Below are 20944 nucleotides of genomic sequence, written 5' to 3'. Positions count from 1 at the left end.
AAAGTCTCACCCATATTTGATTTAGAAGATGATATTTTGAACTTGGAATTGATTTAAGACTTTTGGGATGATGTGAGGGGGTGAACGTGTTTCTCATGTGACAAGGACATACATTTTGGGAAGTCAAAAAGTGGAATGCTGTGGGTTGAATTGTATGCCCCCAAAATATGTGTTGTAAATCCTAACCTCTATTCCTGTGGTTATGATCCCATTTGGGAATGGGTTGTCTTTGTTATGTTAAGGGACAGGATTAGTGTAGGGTGTGTCTTAAATCAATCTTTTTAATTTTTACTGTGCTTTAAGTGAAAGTTTACAAATCAAGTCGGTCTCTCCTACAAAAATTTACATACACTTTGCTATATACTCCTAGTTGCTCTCTCCCTAATTAGACGGCACACTCCTCTCCACTCTCTATTTTCGTGTCCATTCAGCCAGCTTCTGATCCCTTCTGCCCTCTTATCTCCCCCCCAGGAGCTGCCCACATAGTCTCATGTGTCTACTTGATCCAAGAAGCTCACCCCTTACCAGTATCATTTTATATCCCATAGTCCAGTCCAATTCCTGTATGAAAAGTTGGCTTTGGGAATGGTTCCTGTCTTGGGCTAACAGAAGGTTTGGGGGGACAATGACCTCTGGGGTTCTTCTAGTCTCAGTCAGACCATTAAGTCTGGTCTTTTTACAAGAATTTGAGGTCTGCATCCCACTGCTCTCCTGCTCCCTCAGGGGTTCTCTGTTGTATTCTGTCAGGGCAGTCATCGGTGGTAGCCACGCACTATTTACTTCTTCTGGTCTGAAGTTGATATAGTCTCTGATTTATGTGGCCTTTTCTGTCTCTTGGGCTGATAATTACCTTGTGTCTTTAGTGTTCTTCATTCTCCTTTGCTCCAGGTGGGTTGAGACCAATTGATGCATCTTAGATGGCCGCTTGCTAGCGTTTAAGACCCCAGACACCACTCTCCAAAGTGGTATGCAGAATGTTTTCTTAATACATTTTATTATGCCAATTGACCTAGATGTCCCCTGAAACCATGGTCCCCAAAACCCCACCCCTGCTATGCTGGCCTTTGAAGCATTCAGGTTATTCAGGAAACTTCTTTGCATTTTGTTTAGTCCAGTTGTGCAGACCTTTCCTGTTTTGTGTGTTGTCTTTCCCCTCACCTAAAATAGTTCTTGTCTACTATCTAATTAGTGAATACCCCCTCTGTCCCTCCCTCCCCACTCTTATAATTATCAAAGGATATTTTCTTCTCTGTTTAAATTATTTCTTGAGGTCTTGTAATTGTGGTCTCATACAATATTTGTGCTTTTGCAACTGACTAACTTCACTCAGCATAATGCCTTCCAGATTCCTCCATGTTATGAAAATACTTCACGGATTCATCACTGTTCTTTATCACTGTGTAGTATTCCATTGTGTGAATATACCATAATTTATTTATCCACTGATCCATTGATGGGCACCTTGGTTGTTTCTATCATTTTGCTATTGTAAACAGTGCTGCAATGAACATGGGTGTGCATATATCTGTTCGTGTAAAGGCTCTTATTTCTCCCGGATGTATTACAAGGAGTGGGATTGCTGGATTGTATAGTAGTTCTATTTCTAGCTTTTTAAGGAAGCGCCAAATGGTTAAATCAAGATATAAAAGAGATTAAACAAGCAAATGAAAGAAGTGGAGATGGGGGAAGATTGACGCCAAGCCACAGGGAGATCCCCAAGAAACCAGGAAACAATTTGAAGAGATAAGGACCTTCCTCCAGAGGCGACAGAGAGAGAAAGCCTTCCCCTAAAGCCAGCACCCTGAATTTGGACTTTAGCCTCCTAAACTGTGAGAAGATAAACTTCTGTTTGTTAAAGCCACACATTTATGGTATTTCTGTTACAGCAGCACTAGATTACTAAGACAGGGAGGAACCACAGGATCAGAAGATTTGAAAAATTATGTTCTAAGAATGTAAAATAGTAATGAGAGGGGAACTGAGGAGCATCTTCAGCTCAGTGTATGTGTGTGTGTTTGTCTGTGTTCCTCTGTAGATCAAAATGGAAACAGTATTTCAAGCACTGGATGGGAGTTATAGCTGAAAATCTGTGTAGTCTTTCTGAGATACTCTGATCTAAATACTCTCATCTTTCACACACAAATCAATTTGGACACCATCACTCTCTCGAGATTTTAATTTTAGTCTACCAGTATTTCACAGAGGGAAGACTTTGGGTCTATTTGGATGTGCTGCAAAGACAGCTGCTCAATTTTAACAATTCCATGCTTTTACCTTGTACATTTATTCCTGTAACCTGTGTGAAGTCAGGCAGTCTTACGGTCCGGTCATAGCATGGGGTCCCATTCAAAGAAATGCAGCCTGACCACCAAAGAATAACGAATAGCAATTAGGATCTTCGCTGAATTCAGGAGGAATTGCATTCTTAACATAATAACACTTTCCCCATCTTTCTCCGTCTTTGTCTGGCAAACACGTGGCGCTGCCTCCAGTCTCTCCGCGCCCCCACTTCTCCCTTGGAGAGCCCCTCCCCATCCCTCGTTACCTGGGGGTAATGTGTGATGTGTTAACTGTATGCATGCACTTATGAAATGATTAAAATTTCTTTGAACATTAAACAATCCTACACTCCCAAAAGTTTAATTAAAACTTACAAATATACCATATTAAAAACAAGCAAACAAACTAGTTGCCATTAAGTCTACTCCAACTCATGGTGGTCCCATGTGCATCAGAGCAGAACTGGGCTCCACAGAGTTCTCAGACATTGCTTTTTCAGAAGTAGATCTCCAGGCCTTTCTTCTGAGGTGCCTCTGGGTGAGCTTGAACCCCTAACTTTTTGGTTATCAGCCAGGCGTGTTAACTGTTTGCACTACCCAGGGAGTACATGCCTCATTAAACCAAACCTAAACCCCTGCCATCAAGTTGATTTAGACTCATGGCAATTCCTCGTGTTACAGAATAGAAGTGAACCCCACAGGGTTTTCTCGGCTTTACAACTCTTTCTTCCATGGCGCCACGGGGTGCGTTCGAACTGCCAACCTTTTGATTAGCAGCCAAGCACAAACTATTTACATCACTCGGGATCCCCACACCATATTAAAGTCTTGTAAATGTTTTAACACCTGAAGAGGCAATACTTACAACATTGCAATGATTACAAAACTAATCAGTACATTTACATTAAACAGGTTGCAAGATTACTAATATTATGGGGAAAAAATTCAGTAAAAAAAATCACACCCCCAAATGCTCTCACAACTGTTTTACACACATGCGTTATCATTTAGGAAATGTTCTGTAGGGGACACAAGGGCATTCACCTTTGTACCCTTCCCAGTACAGTATGTTATCCACAGATGTTGTCAGCAACTACTTACTGAATTGAATTTTATTTTTGAAGCTTCCTCCAGTGCACTGGTATTACCACCCACATTTTATAGATGAAGAAACAGAGGCATAAACAATTTAGAGCATCTTGGATCCTAACCCCCCCGACCTACCAGCCCTCTTGCATCAGAGAGACCCCTCCTCTCCAATGTGATGTCGAGGTAGGCCACTGTTACGGATTCTGTGTTGTGAATCCTAACCCCTATATCTGTGGACGTAATCCCATTTGGGAATAGGGTTTCTTTGTTATGTTAATGAGGCCATATCAGTATAGGTTGTGTCTTAAACCTAATGACTTTTGAGATATAAGGAGCAGCATAGACGTGGAGGCAACCAAGCACAGATGGGAGAAAGACAGATGCCACATGAAGATCTCTGAGGAGCCAAGGAAAGCTGAGGCTAAAGAAGCTGTACAAGGATTCCCCCCAGAACTGACAGAGAAAGACTCTCCCTCTAGAACCAGTTCCCTGAATTCAGACTTTCAGCCTTCTGAATTGCGACAAAATAAAATTTCTCTTTCTTAAAGCCACCCATATGTGGTATTTCTGTTACTCAGGACTAGGAAATAAAGACAGTCACAGTCAGGTCAGCTGGGGACTCAAGGATACAAAAAGGAACAGAACACAGAAGTCAGTCAGTGGAGTGCAACAACACAGCCAGGCAGAGACCCAAGGGTAACATGGCCCTCCTCAGCCTGGGCAGAGACCCAAGGGTGACATGGCCCTCCTCAGCCCAATGCTGTGAACACAGGAGCCTGTGGTAGATTCCTCACTCCTAGTGGGCCCCTCCTAGTGGGCTATGAGGACCTAGAACTTTGGATACACCTCTGTGAGGAATGAGAGAAGTTTTGTCACTTGTGTTCCTGTTCTTGTCTATAACTTTTGCTCTGCTTTTTGGTTGGTTTTCAAGTAAACTGAAGGAAAAACAAACATCAAGAGAGTTCAAACCATCATTTTTGTCAGTTTTTAAAACTGAACTGTTTTATGACTCTCTGAAAAGGCAGCATGGTGAAGTAAAGAACACTATATTCGGAGTCCTGGGTTTAAATCCCATTGCTTACCGTGGGCCATAAGCCCCCATGTGATTAGGGCCCCGGTTCCCCTACCCTAACAACCCCACTCCTTACCCTGGTCTCTCTTAAACTTCCTCCAGCAGTGAGGGCTTCCTGCTTCTACACCAACCCAACAAGCATTCTCCCACCTCCAGGATTTTGCAAGAACTGTTTTACCTGCCTGGAATGTTCTCCCCTAGATATTCGCTTGGATCCCTTTCTCACTTCACTTAATACTTTCCTTTAATGCCACCCCTCCTCAAAAGCCCTTCTCTGAACACACTGTCTAAAATGGCTCCCATCCCTCACTACCATCACACTATCCCCAGCCACTGCTTTGTTTCTCTTTATGATATTTATTGCTGTCAGAAAATATATCTGTTTATGGTTTGTCTTTCCCCATATATTGTAATCCCACAGGGTAGGAACTTTGTTAGTCTCATCCATTGCTGCTTTCCTTGCCTAGAATAGTCCCTGAATAAAGACACTCAATAAATATTTTGAATGAACTGAATGAATGCATGAGTATGAATGAATGGGGTACATAACCTCAGTTTCCCCTTCTATAACTTGGCTCCTCTTTACTCAGGACTGGCTCTCAGGGGTCACTGGGCAGAGCCCCAAGGGGCCAGCACTCTGTGTCACACCACCGCCATGCTAGCTTTCTGTTTTCAGCAGACAGTGAGGGGCACGGCAGCTGTGAGGAAGTGAGGAGTGCCAGAAATGCCAGCATCCCTGAAATGGCTGCTTCCCCACGTGATGGTCGCTGTGCCCCTGGGTGCCTCAGGACAAAATGAGGGGGGAGGGCAGGCAAGCTGCCCTGGAAAGAGGAGAGGTGGGGAGGGATTTGCCAAAGACAAAGCACATCTTCGTCAACATTTTGCCCAGGCCATACCTGCCCCAGATAAAAGTGTTCTGGGGATAAAGGAAAAGACAGCAGATGAGGTGGAGGAGCCTGAAAGAGCCCAAATGTCAATGCAGAAAGGAAGAGCTGGAAAGCACCATGAGAGAAGGCTCCCTCCCTGCTCTGCCCCGAGCCTGGAGCAGTTCCTGGCACATCACGGGTGCTCAGTGAGTGCGTCCTCTACCGGCGGAGGCACCTGGAGGATGCAGTGGAGGCATGTGGGGGTGAGACCTAGCAAAGGTGGCACATTGAAGAGAACAAGAGTAGCAGCAGTCAACGAAGAAGGCACACACCTAAGAGACATGTCTGTGATGAGGTGGAAGGTCAGTCAGCCATGAAGTCTACCCTGGTCCCATCGGTGACTGGCTGTGGGAACCTGGGCAAATTATTTAATTCTTTTGTGCTTTATTTTTCTCATCTGAAAAATGGATATAATGCTACTTACTTTGCAGATTGTGTATTAATGATAAGCATGAGAGGCCAGCATGGCCCTGCACATGATGGGCCATCAGTGAACCTTGTCTACCATAACGCAGGTGAGAGAGGAGGAAGGGAGAGGAATAGGACTGGACAGGGAGAGGGCAGTGAGTCAGCGCAGAGAGGACTTGGGCTGGGCAGACAGAAGGGCTTCTTCCCTCAGCACCATTGGTTCCTGATCATGTGTTAACTCCTGAAATGGCTGAACATGGACCAATTCTTTTTGTTATAGTGACTCCGCATATTCCTTCCATCTTCTTTTGATGCTTCCTGCAACATTTAGTATTTTCCTCATAGAATCCTTCAGCTTGAGAAATGCTGAGTGTGTTCTTCCCTTTTGGTTTTCTATCTCCAGGTCTTTGCACATGTCATCATAATACTTTACTTTGTCTTCTCAAGCCGCCCTTTGAAATCTCCTGTTCCACTCATTTATTTCATCATTTTTTTCCTTTGGGTACTCAGCATTCAAGAGTAAGTTTCAGAGTCTCTTCTGACATCCATTTAGGTCTTTTCTTTCTGTCCTGTCTTTTTAATGACCTCTTGCTTTCTTCATGTATAATGTCCTTGATGTCATTCCACAACTCATCTGGTCTTTGGTCGTTAGTGTTCAATGCATCAAATCTATTCTTGAGATGGTCTCTAAATTCAGGTGGGATATACTCAAGGTCGTACTTTGGTTCTTGTGGACTTGTTCTAGTTTTCTTCAGTTTTAACTTGAACTTGCATATGAGCAATTGATGGTCTGATCTGCAGTTGGCCCCTGGCCTTGTTCTGACTGATGATAGTGAGCTTTTGCATCATCTCTTTCCACAGATGTTGTCAATTTGATTCCTGCGTATTCCATCTGGTGAGGTCCACGTGTGTAGTCGTCGTTTATGTTGATGAAAAAAGGTATCTGCAATGAAGAAGTCATTGGTCTTGCAAAATGCTCGTTTCTATCACCAAGGCCATATTTTCCAACTACCGATCCTTCCTCTTTGTTTCCAACTTTTGTATTCCAATCACCAGTAATTATCAGTGCATCCAGATTGCATGTTTGATCAATTTCAAACTGCAGAAGTTGGTGAAAATCTTCAGTCTCTTCATCTTTGGCCTTAGTGGTTGGTTCATAAATTTGAATAATAGTTATATTAACTGGTCTTCCTTGTAGGAGTATGGATATTATCCTATCACTGACAGCGTTGTACTTCAGGATAGATTTTGAAATGTTCTTTTTGACGATAAATGCAATGCCATTCCTCTTCAAGTTGTCATTCCCAGCATAGTAGACCATATGATTATCTAATTCAAAATGACCAGTACCAGTCCTTTTCAGCTCACTAAAGCTTAAGATATCAATCTTTTATGTGTTCCATTTGATTTTTGACAATTTCCAATTTTCCTAGGTTCATACTTTGTATATTTCAGGTTCTGATTTTTAATGGATGTTTGCAGCTGTTTCTTCTCATTTTGAGTCATATCACATCAGCAAATGAAGGTCCCGGAAGCTTGACTCCATCCACGTCATTAAGGTCGACTCTACTTGGAGGACACAGCTCTTTCCCAGCCATCTTTTGAGCGCCTTCCAACCTGGGGGGCTCATCTTCCGGCACTACATCAGACAATGTTCTGCTGCTATTCACAAGGTTTTCACTGGCTAATTCTTTTCAGAAGGAGACTGCCGAATCCTTCTTCCTAGTCTGTCTTAGTCTGGAAGCTCAGCTGAAACCTGTCCGCCAAGGGTGACCCTGCTGGTATTTGAATACCGGTGCCATAGCTTCCAGCATCACTGCAACACACAAGCCCCCACAGTCCAACAAACTGACAGATGCATGGGGGACTCTGTCTTATAAAACCAAAACCAAACCTGTTGCCACTGAGTCAATTCTGACTCATAGCGACTGGACAGGACAGAGTAAAATGGCCACATAGAGTTTCCAAGGAGTGCCTGGTGGATTCGAACTGCTGCCCTTTTTGGTTATAGCTGTAGCTCTTAACCACTATGTCACCAGGGTTTCCATTCTGTTCTATAGGGTGGCTATAAGTCGGAATTGACTCCATGGCAAGCGGTTTGGTTTTTTTGGTTAGGATGTCCTAGGTGGTGAAGCAGGTAAGTGCTTGGCTGCTAAGTGAAAGGTTGGAGATTCAAGTCCACCCAGAGGCACCTCAGAAGAAATGCCTGGTGATCTGCTTCTGAAAAAGTGGCCACTGAAAGCCCTATGAAGCAGAGTCCTACTCTGACAAACATGGACCTGCCATGACTCAGAGTCCACGCAAGAGCAATTGTTTGTTTTTGTTATATTTTAGGATGTGGCCTGGGAAGCCTCTGTGCCCACGTGGATACTGAGAGATCTGGTGGGCAGACAGGGCAATTCAGCCCCAGGAAAGACAGGAAGGTCCCAGCAGAGGCATGGGTATGTTAGCCCAGGATCTGGCAGGCTAGGATGCCTGCTGGGAGGAGACTGAAACACAGTAAATGTATCTCAGCATCAAAATCAGGAAGGAAATTAAACATTTTGGAAGTCATTGAAAAGCAGAGTTTATGTTAATTTGAAATGAAATGTTTGGTTAACAACTGCTCTCAGAGTGACTTCTTGGTTTTGTATGCCCCGACAGATTTCAACTTGGAATACATTAAAAGGTCCATGATCTCATGCTTCTTCCAACTGTGAAATGCCTTTGATTTACCATCAGGTTCCCCCCATGTTGAGCAAAACCTCTCATGACTCTCAGTCAGCCACGTTTGCAAAGGACCAGGGTGCCTCCTAGAGTGGCCTATGCCACCGGCTGGAGCTGCCACCCAGAAATTTGGGATGAGCCACTCCTGTGGCCTGCCCAACTGTCATTTATAAATCCACAGGGAGCAATGTAATCACTACCGCTTACTGAGTACCAGTTGCCGATAAGCCGAATTCAACTCATGGTGACGCTATACGTATCAAAGTAGAACTGTGTTCCATAGGGTTGTCAAGGGCTGATTTTTGGAAGTAGATTGCCAGGCTTTTCTATTGAGGTGCCTCTGGGTGGACTTGAACCACCAGCCTTTCAGTTAGCAGCTAAGTGTTTACCCATTTGCACCACATTTAGTGGTAAAGACCCACAATATATGTAACTTGCCTCAAATACAGAAACAAAATTATGGAGAGAAAAAGCGCAAAAGATAAAGCCAAGGGAATAAAGTGCTAATAAAGGCAAATCTAGGTTCTAGTTACCAGTCACCATCCAGTCAATTCCGACTCATGTCATCCCCATGTGTGCAGAGTAGAACTGCTCCATAGGGTTGTCGGAAGCAGATTGCCAGAGCTGTCTTCAAAGGTGTGTTTGGATGGGTTCAAACTGCCAACCGTTCAGTGAGCAGCCGAGAGCTTAACTGTTTGTGCCACCCAGCTTTATTAAGTGCCGAGGTCAAAACTATTTTCATAATATACTAAGAAGTTACTTGCATTTTTCACTCCCACCCTTTCATGAGGCTACTTGATGGGTGACTAACAACAGATGGATGCAGGCACAGATGGGGGACCCAGCTATCCTCTATTAAATCAGACATTAAAAGAGATTTGTAAAAATGCGCAGAACTGTCAGTCTTCTAATGAAACTTCTTTTGGGGGGGTTGAAAATAAAATTATTTTTCCTAATTTTTTTTTAAGTTTAACATGTAATGGGTTTATTATTACTTTTTATTAACTAAATATTTTAATTAGAAATTGAACTGGAAAGTAAATTTAAGTTTTAATGAGGTAAATATTGATGGATAGACCCACATAAACGAAAGCTCTTTGGGATCCTCATTATTTTAAGAGTCAAAAGGTGGCTCAGGATCAAAACGATTGCAAACTGCTGTTCTACTTTGTGCAAAACCATGTACTTGCCTTTTACGTATATTCTTTTTAGTCTTCAGAACAAACCTGCAATACAGAGCCGGTCGTCCTCAGATCACAGAAGACAAAACGGAAGCTCAGAGAACACCCCGCCTCTGTTAAGGAACAAAGCCGCGGCTGGGCCTGCTCACTTTCCCCGCTATACCCACTTTTCTGCGCTGCCCCCTTGACATCGCTGTAGCAAAAAGAAGTTTAATGTAACAGAGAGGAAACCACAATCAGCGATTTTCAAGGGGCAAACTTCACCCTCCAATGTTTTCTGAAAAATGTTCTCTGTGTTACTTTGTCTCAAGAGAAGGAAACTAATTTAGCTCAAAAAGAGATTCCTCCCTGACTAGCCCTGGGCTGCAGAGGATGCGGATGTGGGAGTTGGTGGATCTGTGTGGTCAAGGTCCTTAGGAAGATCAGGGCTCACCACTTCTGCACAGCGCCCTCTGCTGGCTCCTCTCTGCTCCAGCCACTCAGTGGTCCAGTACGGCAGGCTTAGACGTTGCGCCCCCTTCTGGTGAGAGCCATCAGCACCCAGTGGCATCTTACAGGGGCTTGGGAATTCCTCCACGGGAAACCGGTCTTTTATATGACTAAATTAAGTTGCCTCCAAAAAGAACCCTCCCTTGGGGCCTGTCCTGGTTTGCAGCTCCATTTTTTTCTACATTGTTTGGCACATCTGGAGCTCAGAACAAACCAAGGAACCACCCTCTCTACTTACTGTCATTTAAAGAGATAGCTGGTATGAGATCTGGATCCACACAGACCTGGATTTGAATCCAGGTTCTTCTATCTGTAGTTAGGCAAGTTACTGAAATTTTCTGAAACCCACTTTTTTCATTTTTAAAATGGAAATGCTAATATTTACCTTGGAGTCCCTGGGCGGCGCAAATGATTAACATGCTCAGTTGCTAACTGAAAGTTTGGAGGTTCCAGTCCACCCAGAGGTGCCTCAGAAGAAAGGCCTGGAGATCTATGTCCAAAAAAATCAGCCGTTGAAGATTCTGTAGCACAGTTCTATTCCAACATACATGGGGTCACCATGCATCAGAATCTATTCAATGACAACTGTTTGTTTGTTTGTTTAGGGCTATTGGAAATCTTAAGCAAGAAAATACGTAAGTTTTTTGCCCAGGGCCTGTGTGGAACACGGTGGTTTACAGTTCCCCACTTCCATTCTGGCTGCAGGAGGGCCAGCACATTGGAAGGGGGGGCACTGTTACCGAAGGCTACGTGGAGCCTCACCACAACCCTGGCTTCCTCCCAGCCTTTGGTCATGGATACAGTCCCACTTCGTACCAGGCACTTCTGAGGCCCTCAGGATATAAAATTGAAGGAAGTTATGGTCTTTTCAGTTTGTTTCCTTGGCCCCAACCTTTTCAAGGACATTTCTCAGACCATTATCCCTTAACAGACTTTCGAAAAGGCTAAACTGGATTTCTCTCCTGGGAGAAAATGCACCTGCTAGTCTGGCCCAGATAAGTGCTCACGGAAGCTTTGTCACCAGTATTTCAAATACCAGCAGGGTCACCCATGGTGGACAGGTTTCAGCAGAACTTCCAGACTAAGACAGACTAGGAAGAAAGCCTTGGTGGTCTACTTCTGAAAATTAGCCAGTGAAAGCCTTGTGGATCACAACAGAATATTGTCTGATACGGTGCTGGAAGATGAGCCCCCTAGGTTGGAAGGCACTCAGAATACACAGTGGTTGCAACAGTGGAGCAGACCAATGACCCTGAAGCTGGAAAAGGACCAGGAATGTTTTGTTCTGTTGTACGTGGGGTCTCCGTGATTTGGAGCCAACTTCATGGCAACTAACAACTGAGTGAAGAGCATAGCAGGTAATCTCTCTTCAGCCTGGATGGAGTCATCAGGCCTGTGTCTCATCTCAGGAACCCCAAGGCAAGGAGACCTGTTTGGGTGGCCCTTGTGGTGCCTCTTGCTTCTCAGCCCGAGGAAGCAGATTCTTCAGAGCTTTTTCATAGGTGGAGCACTGTGATGGGCAGCATAGTGTTCCCCGCCCCAGTATGTCCACACCCTAATCCCTGGAGCCTGTGTGTTATGGATTGGATTGTGTCCCCCAAAAATGTACGTCAGTTTGGCTAAGCCACGATTTCCAGTATGGAGTGGTGGTCCACCATTTTGTCACCTGATGTGATTGTCCTATGTGTTGTAAATCCTAACCTCTATGAAGTAGGATTAGAGGGAGTTATATTAATGGGCAGGATTCAATCTACAGGATTCGGTTGTATCTTGAGTCAACATCTTTTGAGATATAAAAGAGAGAATCGAGCAACAAAGAAGCACTGGGAACAGAGCATGTCCTTTGGACCCAGGGTCCCTGAGTTGAGAAGCTCCTAGACTAGGAAAGATTGATGACAAGGACCTTCCCCCAGAGCCAACAGAGAGAGAGAGTCTTCCCGTGGGGCTGGCACCCTGAATTTGGACTTCTAGCCTCCTAGACTGTGAGAGAATAAATTTCTTTTTGTTAAAGCCATCCACTTGTGGTATTTCTGTTATAGCAGCGCTAGATAACTAAGACTCTGTGAAATGTGATCTTACATGGCAAAAGGAACTTTGCAGCGGTGATTCAGTTAAGGAAGCTGAGATAAGGAGATTATCCTGCCTTATCCAGGTGGACCCCATATAACCACAAGGGTCCTTATAAGTGACAGAGGGAGGCAGGTGAGTCACAGGAGATGTGATGATGGAAGTAGGGGTCAGAGTGATGCCATTGCTGGCTTTGAAGATGGAGGAGGAGGCCATGAGCCAAGGAATGTGGCATTCTATAGACCTGGGAAAGGCAAGAAAGTGGATTCTACCCTAGAACCTCCAACAGGAATGTAGCCCTGCCAAACACCTTGATTTTTGTCCAGTGAAACCCATTTCAGATTTCTGACCTCTGGAACAGTAGAACAATAAATTTGTGTTGTTTTAAACCACCAAGTTCTTGCTAACTTGTTACAGCAGCCACAGGAAACTAATGTGGACAGAGAGGTACGAACTCCATGGTTGGCTGGAATGTGAGCACAAGCCCAGTGGGGAGGAGGAGAGGCAGCAGCCCAGTGGGTGGGGACTTCAAGGCATCAGCAAGGGAAGATGGCTGAACTGTGTGAGGTCATGGAAGGCCTCAGCATGGGCCCTCGGGCTGTGGGATGACTCTTGGCTCTGTTGGAGAGTTTGATTAGCTGTGATGGCCACAACTGAGGTACTGTGGTGTCAGTGACCTTGGGCCACTCCCAGCTAAGCAAAGGTGTAATTAATGCTGCAGTAAGGTGGTGATAAAGCCAAAGGTGTTGGAGGGATCCTGGAGTTCTCAGAGGTGACGGTATCAGGGTGAAGTCTCGGGAGGAAGCAGGAGGTGGGTGGGAGGTAGTACTGTGTAATAATGGCGTAGTAATTGCTAATGTTTACTGAGCATTTGCTATGTGCTATGATTAGTCTCATCTGACTGGTGAAGAAACTGAGGATTACAAAGGTGAATTTTGCCATTGATCAAAAACTAGCAGGTGGAAGATCTTGATTTCTTACCCAGATTTGTCTACTCAACACAACTACCCTCATTGTTTTTTTGTGTTTTGCTTCCCTTTAATCAGCTGTTATAAAAGAATATGAATTTCAATAGGGCAAGACTTATGTTCATATCTAGTTCCACCGCTCTGTGACCTCAGCCTGGTTACTTAACCTCTCTGAGCCTCTGTTTCTCACTGTACAACGGTGAAAATAATTCTCTTCAGGTGAAGTAGAGTGTTGTTAAAAATGCAGGCCTGTGAGTTAAGTCTGATAAGTCTGCCTTTGAATCCTAGCTCAGCCTTTTATAAGTCACGTGAAACGAAGGAACATATCCCATCTCTCTGTACCTCAGTTAACTCATCTGTAAAATGAAGATAATAAAAATTCTTACCTAGTAACATTGTTATAGGAAACATGGGTGATATAAATGATATGTTTTGTTGTTAACTGAAAGACTGGAGGCTTAAGTCCACCCAGAATTGCCGCAGAAGAAAGGCCCGGTGATCTACTTCCAACAAATTAGCCATTGCCAACCCAGTGGAGCACAGTTCTACTCTGACACGGGGGTCGCCATGCACTGGAATTGCCAACCCAGTGGAGCACAGTTCTACTCTGACACGGGAGTCACCATGCACTGGAATTGCCAACCCAGTGGAGCACAGTTCTACTGTGACACGGGAGTCACCATGCACTGGAATTGCCAACCCAGTGGAGCACAGTTCTACTCTGACACGGGAGTCACCATGCACTGGAATTGCCAACCCAGTGGAGCACAGTTCTACTCTGACACGGGAGTCACCATGCACTGGAATTGCCAACCCAGTGGAGCACAGTTCTACTGTGACACGGGAGTCACCATGCACTGGAATTGCCAACCCAGTGGAGCACAGTTCTACTCTGACACGGGAGTCACCATGCACTAGAATTGCCAACCCAGTGGAGCACAGTTCTACTCTGACACGGGAGTCACCATGCACTGGAATTGCCAACCCAGTGGAGCACAGTTCTACTCTGACGCGGGAGTCACCATGCACTGGAATTGCCAACCCAGTGGAGCACAGTTCTACTCTGACACGGGGGTCGCCATGCACTGGAATTGCCAACCCAGTGGAGCACAGTTCTACTCTGACACGGGAGTCACCATGCACTGGAATTGCCAACCCAGTGGAGCACAGTTCTACTCTGACACGGGAGTCACCATGCACTGGAATTGCCAACCCAGTGGAGCATATTTCCACTCTGACACGGGGGACACCAAGCACTGGAATTGCCAACCCAGTGGAGCACAGTTCTACTCTGACACGGGGGTCGCCATGCACTGGAATTGCCAACCCAGTGGAGCACAGTTCTACTCTGACACGGGAGTCACCATGCACTAGAATTGCCAACCCAGTTGAGCACAATTCTACTCTGACACGGGGGTCGCCATGCACTGGAATTGCCAACCCAGTGGAGCACATTTCCACTCTGACACGGGAGTCACCATGCACTGGAACTGCCAACCCAGTGGAGCACAGTTCTACTCTGACACGGGAGTCACCATGCACTGGAATTGCCAACCCAGTGGAGCACATTTCCACTCTGACACGGGAGTCGCCATGCACTGGAATTGCCAACCCAGTGGAGCACAGTTCTACTCTGACACGGGAGTCGCCATGCACTGGAATTGCCAACCCAGTGGAGCACAGTTCTACTCTGACACGGGAGTCACCATGCACTAGAATTGCCAACCCAGTGGAGCACAGTTCTACTCTGACACGGGGGTCGCCATGCACTGGAATTGCGAACCCAGTGGAGCACAGTTCTACCCTGACACGGGAGTCGCCATGCACTAGAATTGCCAACCCAGTTGAGCACAGTTCTACTCTGACACGGGGGTCGCCATGCACTGGAATTGCCAACCCAGTGGAGCACAGTTCTACTCTGACACGGGGGTCGCCATGCACTGGAATTGCCAACCCAGTGGAGCACAGTTCTACTGTGACACGGGACTCACCATGCACTGGAATTGCCAACCCAGTGGAGCACAGTTCTACTCTGACACGGGGGTCGACATGCACTGGAATCTATTCGACAGCAACCAGTTTTAGTAGAGTTGTTAAAAAACAAAACTCACAGTGACCCCATGTGTGTACAGTAGAAATGCACACCATAGGGTTTTCCAGGCTGTGACCTGTGGGAATCAGATTGATTGCCAAGCCTTTCTTCCAAGGCACCTCTGGGTGATTTTGAACCGCCAACCTTCTGATTAGTAGCCAAGCATTTAACCAACTGCATCATTCAGGGATTCCATGTTTGTCATAAGGATTATATTGCATAGTACACGAAGCATGGTGAGCATTCAGGGATGAAATGTAAGGGAGAGGGAATATGACTGACCTGGAGCAATCCTGGGAGGTGCTCCCTCCATAGTAGCTGAGGCTGCTGTTCTTATCTGTGGTGGGTGGGAAGCAGCCCCAAGATGAGGCCAGAGCACAGACTCCTGGGCATGGGGTGGGAGAGCTCCTCGTTTTGGGTGGCACTGTGTCTGATTGCTGGAAAGGGCTGGTGAGCACAGAGGAGACGCAGAGCCACAGAGAGACTCCGGGAAGCCCAACCCACCCAGTGCCATTGGGGAAGCAGCAACCTGGAAATCCAGCCAGGGCAGGGATCTGGCAGTGCTCAGCTGTAGCCACTAGTGAGGGGAGCTGCATGAATGTCCCAGATTACATCTCCTCGGCGATTGGATCCAGCAGCTTGGGGCAAGGGGCACCTGTGACAAGGGCTGTGGATCTGGCCCCCATCCCTGGTTAGCATGCCCTAGAGCCAGAAACGGGGTTTACATTATCACTAATACCATTTGCTTTGTAAACTTGGATTTTTGCATTTCAGCAATCCTCAAAATGAGGCACCTGTAGCATAGAAATTATTGCTTTCCTTACATGAGGGGTTATTTATCATATTATCCTTTCTGAAGTGATTACTCTCATTCATCAAATTCAATTTAATTAATTTTCATATTTCAAGGGCTTGATAGCTGTAACTATATCCACTTGGCCAATAGCTCCACAAAACAATCTGTGTTTTCTCTTCTGCGTTTATTTGCATCCTAAAAGGCTGTATTTACTTCTCTAGAGGAAAACTGCTCTGAGTACCAGGCCATATGGGCAAGTTCCCAGGAGGGAAGAGAATCCCCTAGTAAAACACAGCCAAAGAACTTGTGGCAAATAGATGAACACGGAGAACACTGTTCCAGCCAATGGAAGTGGCCAGAAGAGAGAAGGCCTTCTGTGAAGGACGCAGTGCCTCTCCCTTTAGGCTCCACGTGGGTCCTGCCAGGGGGTCTGAACCCTGGAGCACAGACAGTAGAAAACGGTGCTGTCAAGCTGACTCACGGCCAGTCCCTGAGTGTCGGAGTAGCACTATGTTCTGTAGGTCTTTCAGTGGCTGGTTTTCTCAGGAATAGACCACTAGACCTTTCTTTCAAGGTTCTTCTGGGTAGACTTGAACCACCAACTTTTGCACCACTCAGAGCAAACAGCATCAGCCTTGCAGATGACTTCAAAGGAATTTTCCACTCTCCAGCGTCTATTTCTGAACTTAATTGTCTGGGGAACCTTGGCAAATGGCTTTTCCAGATTTGTTTTCCACCAGCCTTAGAGGAAGCCCGTGTTTGTGAATGCTTTCCTGCCAACCCATCTGTTTCAGATCTCCAGCTGCCTTCGGGGCGACCTACGACCTCAGGAGCTCCATCTAGGTGTTTGGGGACTCGGCCTGCAGGGCTACATTTTGTTTTTGTGTGTCAACATGTATAGCAGCATTTATTCCCAGACTGGCCTCAGGTTGGTGCTGGAAAATGTTTCAAAACAGAAAGATGTGCACGCTGCTGGACTTATGGGTGCCTGGGTGCATAATTAGACCAAAATCTATCATATCATGTATTAATGCACATGCCTATAAAGTTTATACAGATATTTGCACTAAATGAGGGTGCCACAAACGGTTAAGTGCTCGGCTACTAACCAAAAGGTTAGTGGTTCACGCCCACCCAGAGGCGCCTCAGAAGACAGGCCTGGCAATCTGCTTTCAAAAGGCCACAGCCTTGAAAATCCTGTGGAGCAGTTCTCCTCTGCGCACATGGGGTCGCCACGAGTTAGAATCAACTTAGTGGCAACTGACAAGGACAATGTTATCGATCAGCCATTTTCACTTTAGTATATATATTATACTACATGTAATTTGTATAGGTATTTGCCTTTTGCTACATTTCTAAGTATAGAATGAGAGGACTAGTCCTTTGTCAAAAGGAAAAAAAAAATAATGAAAACATCAGGAAATAAGTACCTGTTGCTGTCAATTCTGACTCATAGCAACCCTGTAGGACAGGTTGGATTTCCAAGGAGCACCTGGTAAATTTAAACTGCCAACCTTTTGGTTAGCAGCTGTAGCTCTTAACTACTGCGCCACCAGGGTTTCTAGGAAAAAAAAGTAGAAGAGTGTATAGAGAGCAGAGAAGATCCCTTGATGTCTGAAAATCACACAGCAGAGCTGGCCAGCCCAGAGGCTGCTAGTGACACTGCTTCACATCTCCAGAGTGACAAATAGGCTCATCTGGGAAGGTTGCACTCAGCAGTGCAGCAGAGAAATCATGAGCTCCAGAGGCAGAACACGTGGGTCAGAGCGAGGCTGCCCTCTATGAGCTGTGTGGCCTTGAGAACTTCCTACCCTATCTGGTGCTATCTTCCTTGAAAACCCGGGGGGTTAACTTAGATAATGTGCCTGTGAATTGCAAGGCAAAAAGGGAAGCTATTTTTGCACATTCTTTTCAAGAAAGTCAAGGCTCCCTTTACCCTTGGCTGAGTGACAGCTCTGAATAACAAAGGAATAGCTGCCAAGGTATGCACACAATAAGCTGCTTCCCTGTGCTGCAGTTCCCAAGGGTTTGGCTGCCTCCATAGACCTGTTATTTCCCGCATGCGCTTCGAAGTCTCTTCACTGAGAAGCTACCTTCCATGTTTGCTGTTTGTGCTAAGAAGCGACTTTGCTAATCACAAGCCTGGCAATCTGTTCTACAGGCCCCAGGGGCACCGACAAGGAAGCCTACAGGTAGCGCAGATTCTCAGGAACCAAGTTACAGGATGGAGGTGGGCTTCAAGTGCAGTTTTAGAGTCTCCCAAATGCAAAACTGGCCATGTTTGCTTAGTGTCCTCATTTGTAAAATGAAGGTAACAATGTCCACGTTTTGGGGCTCCTATAAGGCCTTTTTATAAGGACTGCTCCACCACCTGTCTGTCAGTTTGTCACACCATGGTGGCTTGTGTGTTGCTATGATGCTGGAAGCTATGCCACCGATATTTCCAGTGCCAGCAGGATCCCCCATGGTGGACAGGCTTCAGCGGAGCTGCCAGACTAAGACAAACTAGGAAGAAAGGTCTGGAGATCTATTTCCAAAAATTGGCCAATGAAAACCATAAGGAACAGAACAGAATATAGTCCAATATAGTGCTGGAAGATGAGCTTCCCAGATTGGAAGCCACTTAAGACACACAGCGGCCACAATGGACTCACACGGGCCGACCATCCTGAAGACGGTGCAGGACTGGGCTACAGTTTGTTCTGCTGTACGTGGGGTGGCCATGAGTAGGAGCCGACCAGATGGCAACTAACAACAACAAATAAGGAGACAGAAAATGTTAATACAATGCCGACCACGAGCCTGGTATGTCATGGGCATTCAGTAAATGTGCTCTCTCCTATTCCCCCTCCAGCCCTTCCTCTCTTGTGCCCACGTTTTGAGGCTCTCCTTTCTGATGGACGTGCAGGCAGAAGTACCTCCAGTCAAGACTCTGAGAGGCCCTCCCTGGGCTCTGCCCCACTGTGAGAGCCACCTGGGATCACCCTGTTCAGATATTCCACCCAGACATGTTCTTCAACTCGGGCATCGATGAAGGTGACAAAGGGAATCAAGAGCTGAACCTACATATGTTAATGAGCGCAATCTTCAGGCACCTCTGTGTGCTGAGCCCTGCTGGACTGGGTGTCAGTTTCCTCCTTCTCCTCCCTAAGGACGGTGGCGTGGAGCTACCGTAGAAGCCACAGCTGGTGCTTGTCTACCACATTCACGGGACCCTCTTGTGTCTCCTGTCACGTTTGGCCTCATTGCCTCTTCCTGGAACGTCCTCTTTCTGCTGCAGGGCTTCAGGCTGAGTTCTTAGTTTTGCTTATGCAATTGCTGAAAGGGCAGCTTTTATGTTCTGTGTCTTTGTCAAGTTGCTTTCTGCAAAAGGCCTAGCTTCCTGCGCTCTGCTCTGCAAACGCTGGCTGGTGGCTTCCCTGCTGGGTGCATGTGGAGCGCATTTCACAGAACCTTGGCACTTCCCGAGAAATGCCGCTTAAACCACCCCCAGGAAGCAGCAGCTAATCAGCATGACTGTTAATACCTTCATGTCCAATCTTCTGTGATTTCATTCTAGTCTGTATGACTTGGACCCAATGTTAGAGAAACAATGAAACACAGTGAAGCGATTTACACCAAGATAATGGCCAGGATTCAGGCGTACAAGCAACCCAGTGGCATATCCTGAGCTCTGGTCACATGCAGGGGACTGTGCTAGGTGAGGTGCGGAACGTGTGTACACATGGCATGGTCATATGCATGACATAAGGTATTCCATGGTATGTATGTACCACAGTTTAACCATTCACCCACTTAAGGACATATGGGTTGTTTCCAGTTTTGGGCTATTACAAGTAAAGCTGCTATGAACATTTGTGTACAGGTTTTTTTGCGTGTGTGGAAATAGTTTTTATTTCTCTGAGATAGAAGAGTGTGATTTCTGGGTCATAAGGTAAGTGTATGTTTTGCTTTTTAAGAAATTGCCAAACTATTTTCCAGAGTAACTATCATTGTACATTCACACCAGCAATGCATAAGAGACCCAATAGCTCACAATCCTTGACAAAATTTGGTGTTATCACTTTCTTTTCTTTTTTTGGGGGGTGGGGGACGGGGGGGTTAGCTATTCTAATAGGTGTATAGTGATATCTCATTGTGGTTTTATTTATTTACTTAATTTTATTGTGCTTTGGGTGAAAGTTGGTTCCCTGCTGGCACAGTGGCTAAGCATTAGGCTGCTAAACAAAAGGTTGGCAGTTTGAATCCACCAGCTGCTCCTTGGAAACCCTATGGGGCAGTTCTACTCTGTCCTATAGGGCCACTATGAGTCAGAATCGACGACAACAAGGATTTTTTTAGGTGAATGTTTACAGCTCAAGTTAATTTCTCATCCAAAAATGTATATGCATATTGTTTTGTGTCATTGGTTGCAATCCCCACAGTGTGCCAGCATGCTCCCCCTTTCCACCACGGGTTCCCTGTGTCCATCAGTCCAGTTCGTGTCCTTTCCTGCCTTCTCGTCTTGCTTTTGGACAGGAGTTGCCCATTTGGTCTCATGTATTTGAACTAAGAAGCATATTCCTCACATGTGTTGTTTTTTGTTTTATAGGCCTGTCTCATCTTTGTCTGAAAAATGGGCTTTGGGAATTGTCTTAGTTATCTAGTGCTGCTATAACAGAAATACCACAAGTGGATGGCTTTAACAAAGAGAAATTTATTCTCTCACAGTCTCGGAGGCTAGAAGTCCAAATCCAGGGTGCCAGCTCTAGGGGAAGGCTTTCTCTCTCTGCTGGCTCTGGGAGAAGGTCCTTGTCATCAATCTTCCCCTGGTCTAGGAGCTTCTCAGGGCAGGAACCTCGGGTCCAAAGGACACACTGTGCTCCCAGCGC

At 45.8% G+C, this 20944-nt stretch overlaps 1 long non-coding RNA gene across 1 annotated transcript in view; it reads left to right on the top strand.

Moving 5' to 3' along the window:
- The first annotated feature begins 9701 nt into the window (after nt 1-9701).
- Nucleotides 9702-20944, top strand: part of LOC126058030 (uncharacterized) — a 44347-nt gene continuing 33104 nt past the window's right edge. The window contains exon 1 of the long non-coding RNA XR_007513058.1: nt 9702-11508. This is a non-coding gene — a long non-coding RNA (uncharacterized LOC126058030). The remainder of the gene's footprint in view (nt 11509-20944) is intronic.

This window comes from Elephas maximus, chromosome 14 (assembly GCF_024166365.1).
Source record: "Elephas maximus indicus isolate mEleMax1 chromosome 14, mEleMax1 primary haplotype, whole genome shotgun sequence".
Lineage (NCBI taxonomy): Eukaryota > Metazoa > Chordata > Mammalia > Proboscidea > Elephantidae > Elephas > Elephas maximus.
The sequence above is the reverse complement of the archived record's forward strand: the minus strand, read 5'-3'. Positions and strand labels throughout refer to the sequence as shown.